Source organism: Aegilops tauschii, chromosome 7 (assembly GCF_002575655.3).
Source record: "Aegilops tauschii subsp. strangulata cultivar AL8/78 chromosome 7, Aet v6.0, whole genome shotgun sequence".
NCBI lineage: Eukaryota > Viridiplantae > Streptophyta > Magnoliopsida > Poales > Poaceae > Aegilops > Aegilops tauschii.
Window position 1 is genome coordinate 189,478,416 of NC_053041.3, and position 7,997 is coordinate 189,486,412.

The following is a 7,997-nucleotide window of genomic DNA, read 5'->3' on the forward strand; positions in this document are numbered from 1 at the left end:
TCGGTCATCCGTTTCTCAAACATTATGTAGTGCGAGAAATCCAACAAAGGAGATCGAGTCTTGTGGGGGAAAGTGCGCAAACCTCTGCAGAGTGTACAAACTAATCATGATTAGTCGTGTCCCCGGTTATGGACATCTTGAGTATCTGGTTCTTGGATTATCATATTGATCTCATCACTTCATAATTAATTTGGTGGGTTGTTAATGATTACTTTTAATTGGGATTGAGAGGGGGTTTACCTTCTCAATATTTTTCAACCAACTTTGTAGTTAAATAAATTATATTCCTTTGCAGTAGGGAAAAAATGGCTTTTCGCAAAAACATTATAACCATAGAGCTTTTCCACCAGCAAATATGCATGTAGTGATAGCCATATTTCAGCATTGCTCTACAGTGTGAATTTGCCAGTACATTCAATGTACTGACCCTTTGTGGCTGCAACATCTCATGTTGCAGGATTTCCTACGACGAGTAAGTGATACGTTAGGGTTACGATTTCTACACTCAACTTTGCCATTGGTGTTGATGGGAATCCACAACCTTGTTACTTCCGCTATTTGGATTGAGGTAATGGTATTTATGTTACTTTATACATGTGATTTACCTCTGTTATAAATCCTCGAGTACTGTGTGTGTCAGCATACCGATCCAGGGATGACACTTATGCACAGAGATTTGACCGTCTGAGGTCGGGTCGCTACAGTCGTGAAGCTGCCAACTCCTTCACAATGTCATTTCCTGCCATGTCTTGACCTGAACAATACCATATTGTGTTAGTGCAATTTTAAACTATGTCAATTTATTCGTCAATAAGAAATGTGATGAATTGTCAGCACTGATACTTTTATGTGCAAAACCTGTCATCTGTCTGCTTGTTTATCTTTCAGAGTGAGGAGGATATAAGTGTTAAACAAGCGCAGTCTCATCAGCTTGCTCAGCTGCTTGCACTGCAGCTCCCCAGCAGGGCTAACCTTTCTTGAACTCTGTTGAAGTGATGTCGGTTTTGTATATGATTTTGTCGGCGTGTTTAGTTGCACTGGTGGCGATCTTTGATGCCTCGTGTATGTAATCTGCTGTCTGCTTGTGCTTTATTATCATAGTGGCGAACTTTGATGCCCAGTGGATGTAATGTGTCGTAATTTCTTTATTGTATAGTCTAGGTTTTTTCTTATTCACGATGCTGCAGTTATTTTACTGTATATATATCCTGTCTTGGCAGTAAACCGGCCAAACCGTAAAATTACGGTACATAATCGAGCCGTCATGCAATCACGATGTATGATCCGCATCATGGGCCCCGTCATCTTGGTCCGTTAGAAGGCCTAAATGTAAACTGGCCCACTAGTAGATTCGCGCCTTTAATAGGCCGAGTAAACCGCCGGCCTCTTTTCGCAAGAAAACTCAATGGGATTTTAGGAGGCTGAGAAGTAGGTTGGGCCTGAAACGTGCCGAACAGCTCACGGGTCGGCAGCAGCCCGAAATGGACTCCGGCCCATGATTGTGCCAATCAAATCACGGGCTTTTAACATGCCAAAATTGTCTCGGTCCTTGTTTGGCCCAATCAGATTATCGACTGCGAGCAGGCTGGATGCAAACCGGGCCATAGTTAGGCCCAACTATATGACGGGCTTTTAACAGGCCGAAATTAATATAGGGCCGAAATGTTAAACGGGCCCTTAACAGCCGGAAACTAATATCAGGCCGAATTACTAAATGGGCCTTTAGCAAGTGGGCCCAAAAGCATAGCGTCCAGTTGACGGGCCGAATCTTATATGGGCCATAATTTAGCCCAAAGCCTCTTAAAGGGCCGGACCTGATCTGGGCCGTAATTTGGCCTAGAACGTGGTAGGCTTTTAACGGGCTGGATCTCATATGGGCCATTGTTTGGCCCGGAACGTGGCAGGCCATTAATGGACCGGATCAAATATGGGCCGGCATTTGGCCCAAAACATGGCAGCAAGTTAATGGGCCGGCCTACTAGGGTCCTCAAAATCTTGTGGGCCTACAGCTGGGCCGGCCCATTAATGTCGGTGAAATCTCATGGGCCTTTAGCTGGGCCAGCCCATTATGGTCCACAAAAATCTTGTGGGCCTTCACCTGGGCCGGCCCGTTATGGCCCGCAAAAATCTTGTGGGCCTTTACCTGGGCCGGCCCATTATGGCCCACAAAATCTTGTGGGCCTTTAGCTTGGCCAGCCCATTATGGTCCGCAAAATCTCGTGGGCCTTTAGCTGGGCCGGCCCATTATGGTCCGCAAAATCTTGCGGGCCTTTAGTTGGGCCGGCCCATTTAAACTTTATGGGCCACTTTTGGGCCGGTCCACGTGTCAACATATCATAGGCGCATCTCGCCCATTGGATGAGTGACACCTGTGCCAACGCGGAGCTGACACGTGTTTCCGTCAGCCAATCAGAAATTTACACGTGGAAAATCCCCATTGGTCCGGGCTGTTAATGGGTTATCGGATCCAAAACCGGACCCGATAGCTTAACGGCGTTCCGTTACGGTGGATGCCACGTGTCGGTCACCCTTGACAAAAGCACTTCTGTGACGCGCGATTTATCGTCATGGAAGTGGACACTTCCGTGATGATAATTTTGGTAATGTCATGGAACACTTCTACGACAGCACAGGTATGACTATCTTGATTCTGTCATAAAATTGTCATGGATGTACATGCATGACAGAAAACGTGACCTACTGTGGCAAACACGTATCATCACGGAAGTGTATTTTTTTGTAGTGATACTATGCTTACCGTATTATAAACTTCGTCTCTTTATCCTTAGCCCTCAATACAATGTGAAGAAATAGACAATACATTAGCGATGGTACGTGGTCATATGTTTGGAACCTGGTTTTATTATGTACTTTGCAATAAAATACAACTAATATTTTACATGGGCTCACCAGAATAAGTTCTGTATATAGACCAAAGCTATTTTGTTTGGTTTTGCTGCCCTTAATATCTTCTGTTCTGGTACTACTAATGTAAAACCTCAACTTTTCAGCGAGCTATGGAAAAAATGGTGGAACCGCCACCTTCTCAAGGTGGCGAGGCAACTATAACTGCAATGTCAGCTCTTGCTGCAGTGGTTCAGTACCTGTCCACTAACAATACCAAAAGCACGTTCCTGCGTAATACTGGGTTGGTTGTTAAGGCAATCTCGTCCAAACTGCCTCATGATCAAGATATGCAAGCTCAAAACAATGTTGTATCTGCGCTCAAGACACAAGTCCATTCCCTAACAGAGACCCTTTGTGAAACAAGGAGAGACATTGTTCGATGTTGTCAAGATATGCATGGTTTTGAAACCAGACTAACAGACATTTGCTATGTTGTTCAGGAGCCTAGGAGAACTGAAGGCGAAGGTTATGGTGCTCCATCGGACAATACAGCATGAAAACGTAACAGTCAGGTCAAATGAACTGAGCTTCTGAACTTCTGGTGGTGCATTTATCTGCTAGACTATTAACTTTTATGCCAACCTTCCTTTTGTTTTATAGTTGTAATTTGTTTTGGTGCGATACAAAATTTGTTCTTAATGTGCAGCCACCGGCTGAAGAAAACAGCAAGCCATTTTTGTATGGTGTAGGGTGTTCCCTATATTTGCACTGGTGGCGAACTTTGATGCCCAGTGGATGTAATATGTGTAATAGCCGTGATAGCCTAGCGTAAGTTGCTTGCTTATTTATTTCCTTATTGTCTTGTTTATTTGTTTTCTTGTAGTCAGTGCAGTTCTTTTTCCGCGGTTTGCTAGTGGCCGCAATAACCTATTTTTTAAAACTAGGCCACATTAACCATGGGCTACATATTTACTATAGTTAACATGGGCCTCCTACGGGCCGTAGAAACAATGGGCCTTCTAAGGGCCGTAGAAACAATGGACCTTCTACGGGGCGTAGAAACAATGGGCCTTATACGGGCCGTAGACACAATGGGCCTTCTATGGGCTGTATCATCAATGGGCCTTCTACGGGCCGTATGATCGGTTGGCCAAACATGGGCCAATAACAAACCACATTATGGCCGTAAATGGGCTAGAGTTGAAATTATCCGTTCATGGGCCGACCATAACGGGTCGTCATTAATCAGCCGTATTTGATGACGCTATGAAAACGGCCCAACGTATTAACGGGCCACAAACGGGTCGACTGTAACCACGGGCTGAATTTGGCCCACAAGCAGAAAATGACAGTAACGGGCCGAAAGTAAACGAATGCTGGAAATCAGCCCAAGAATAAATGGGCCCTGAGAAGGCCGAAAGATAACATGGGCTGGAAACGGCCCAACGGAATAATGGGCCGTTAATGGGTATAAAGTGATACACTATTCATTATGGGCCAGTTTTACCACGGGCCGTTAATGGGTCGAGGGTTACTAAGGGCCTCATATGGGCCGAAAGACGTCATGGGCCATACATGGGCCGGAAGTTAAAACGGGCTAGAATTATATTGAACGGCCCAGATGACGCTACCGGGCCTAATTCGGATAGGCCGTAAACGGGCCCTGGGTTAGCGGGCTGTAAATGGGCTATATGCTAACAGGCCATTAATAGGCTTGCCGTGGGCCGGCCCGCCACCTTTTGACCAAGTCAAACGGGCCGGCCTTTTCACAGGAATGGGCCTCTGTTGGGCCGTGCCACGTGTCGACATATCATAGGCGCTTTGGGTCCAATGAGTGGATGACATCTGTCCCAACGGTGAGCCGACACGTGTTTCCTCCAGCCAATGATGATTTTACACGTGGAAAATCCCCATTGGTCGGGGCTGTTATGGGTTATCGGATCCAAAACCGGACCCGATAGCTTAACGGCGTTCCATTACGGTGGATGCCACATGTCGGTCACCCTTGACGAAAGCACTTCTGTGACGCGCGATTTATCGTCATGGAAGTGCATGATGATAATTTTGGTAATGTCATGGAACACTTCTACGACAACACATGTATGACTATCTTGATTCTGTCATAAATTTGTCATGGATGTACATGCATGACAGAAAACGTGACCTACTGTGACAAACACGTATCATCACGGAAGTGTATTTTTTTGTAGTGTAAGCTTCGGAGTGACACCTGCGTAGGATCTGTTCCTGTTCATGCCCAGGTACACAACGTCTAATAACACCGTCTACTCCTTCTTTATATAGGTGTGGGTCATCCCAGAAGTAATGTCTTAAATCATAGAAAAACTTTTTCTTTTGCTGGTATGTGAAACTAGGTGGTATAAATTTAGCAACAATGTAATTAGCATAATCAGCATACCATGGAGCAGTACGAGAAGCATTTATGACAGCTAATTGTTCATCAGGAAAGCTATCATCAATATGTAGTGGGTCATCAAGAACATTCTCTAACCTTGATAAGTTGTCTTCAACGGGGTTCTCAGCTCCCTTTCTATCAATAATGTGCAAATCAAATTCTTATAGCAAGAGAATCCATCTAATAAGTCTAGGTTTAGCATCTTTATTTTCCATAAGATATTTAATAGCAGCATGATCAGTGTGAACAGTTACTTTAGAATCAATAATATAAGGTCTGAACTTATCACAAGCAAATACAACTGCTAAAAATTCTTTTTCAGTAGTAGCATAATTTCTCTGGGCACTGTCTAGAATTTTACTAGCATATGGGATAACATTTAATTTCTTATCAACTCTTTGTCCTAAGACAGCACCTACAGCATAATCACTAGCATCACACATAATTTCAAAGGGTAAATTCCAATCAGGTGGCTGGACAATAGGTGCAGAAATCAAGGCTTTCTTAAGTATTTCAAATGCTTCTACACAATCATCATCAAAGACAAAAGGAACATCTTTTTGTAAAAGATTAGTCAGAGGCCTAGAAATTTTTGAGAAGTCTTTAATGAACCAACTAGAAAAACCGGCATGACCAAGGAAACTTCTTATACCTTTAATGTCCTTAGGACACGACATTTTTTCAATAGCATCAACTTTAGCTTTATCAACTTCAATACCTCTTTCAGAAATTTTATGCCCCAAGACAATACCTTCAATAACCACAAAGTGGCACTTCTCCCAATTGAAGACAAGATTAGTTTCTTCACATCTCTGCAAAACTCGTTCAAGGTTGCTTAAGCAATCATCAAAAGAAGTCCCATACATGGAGAAATCATCCATGAAAACTTCAACAATCTTTTCACAAAAGTCAGAGAATATAGCCATCATACATCTTTGAAAGGTAGCAGGTGCATTACATAAACCAAAAGGCATACATCTATAAGCAAAGGTACCGAAAGGGCAAGTAAAAGTGGTCTTTTTCTGATCCTCTTTTGACATAGGTATTTGAGAGAAACCAGAATAACCATCTAGAAAGCAAAAATGTGTATGTTTGGATAATCTTTCTAGCATTTGGTCTATAAAAGGTAAAGGGTAATGATCCTTTCTAGTAGCTTTATTTAATTTACGGAAATCAATTACCATTCTATAACTTGTAACAATTCTTTGTGGAATCAATTCATCTTTATCATTAGGAACTACAGTAATACATCCCTTCTTAGGGACACAATGGACAGGACTTACCCACTGACTATCAACAACAGGATAAATTATACCTGCCTCCAGAAGCTTTAGTATTTCATTTCTTACCACTTCTTTCATCTTAGGATTTAACCGTCGTTGGTGATCAACAACCGGTTTAGCGTCTTTCTCCAATTTTATTTTGTGCTGGCAAAGAGTGGGACTAATGCCCTTAAGATCATCAAGAGTATATCCAATAGCAGCACGGTGCTTCTTCAGAGTTTTCAGTAATTTCTCTTCTTCCTGCTCTGAAAGGTTAGCACTAATAATAATAGGATATATCTTCTTTTCATCGAGATAAGCATATTTAAGAGTATCAGGTAATGGTTTAAGCTCAAACATGGGATCACCCTTGGGTGGAGGAGGATCCCCTAGGATTTCAACAGGCAAGTTGTGTTTCAATAAAGGTCCCTGTTTAAAGAATACTTAATCTATTTCCCTTCTTTCATTCATGAACATATCATTCTCATGGTCAAGCAAATATTGTTCTAAAGGATCATTAGGAGGCACGACAATAGAAGCAAGACCAATAATTTCATCTTTACTAGGCAATTCTTTATCATGAGGTTGTCTACGAAATTTAACAACATATCCCCTAAGCCAATAGTAACAATATCCTTTTCGCAGTCTATCCTAGCATTAACAGTATTCAAGAAGGGTCTACCAAATATAATGGGACACAATTTATCTTGTGGGGAAGCAAGAACAAGAAAATCAGTAGGATATTTAATTTTCCCACACAAGACTTCAACATCTCTAACAATCCCAATTGGTGAAATAGTATCTCTACTGGCAAGTTTAATAGTAACATCAATATCTTCTATCTCAGCAGGTGTAATATCATGCATAATTTCTTTATATAAGGTATAAGGTATTGCACTTACACTAGCACCCATATCACATAAGCCATGATAACAGTGATCTCCTATTTCAACCGAAACAACAGGCATGCCAACAACAGGTCTATGTTTATCTTTAGTATCAGGTTTAGCAATTCTAGCAGCTTCAACATGCCCATCAATATTATCAACCAAGAGATCTTTAACCATAGCAATACTAGGTTCAACTTTAATATGCTCAGGGAGGTTGGGTGTTCTAATATTACTTTTGTTGACCACAGTTGAAGATTTAGCATGATCCTTTATTCTAACGGGGAAAGGTGGTTTCTCAACATAAGCGGTAGGAACAATAGGATCAACATTATCAGTGATAGTCTTTTCTTCAACTTTAATAGGTTCTACTACTTTTACTTTAATGGGAGGATGATATTTAAACCACTTCCCCTTAGGGAGATCAACATGAGTAGCAAATTATTCATAGAAAGAAGCTACTATCTCAGAGTCAAGTCCATGTCGGTGTGGAACGACACCTATGGGATCACAAGAATCCCTACTACGATTGTCGGGGTGCAGGGTTGCGAGAAGAGCAGGGCTAGTAGACAGCACAAGAATCGT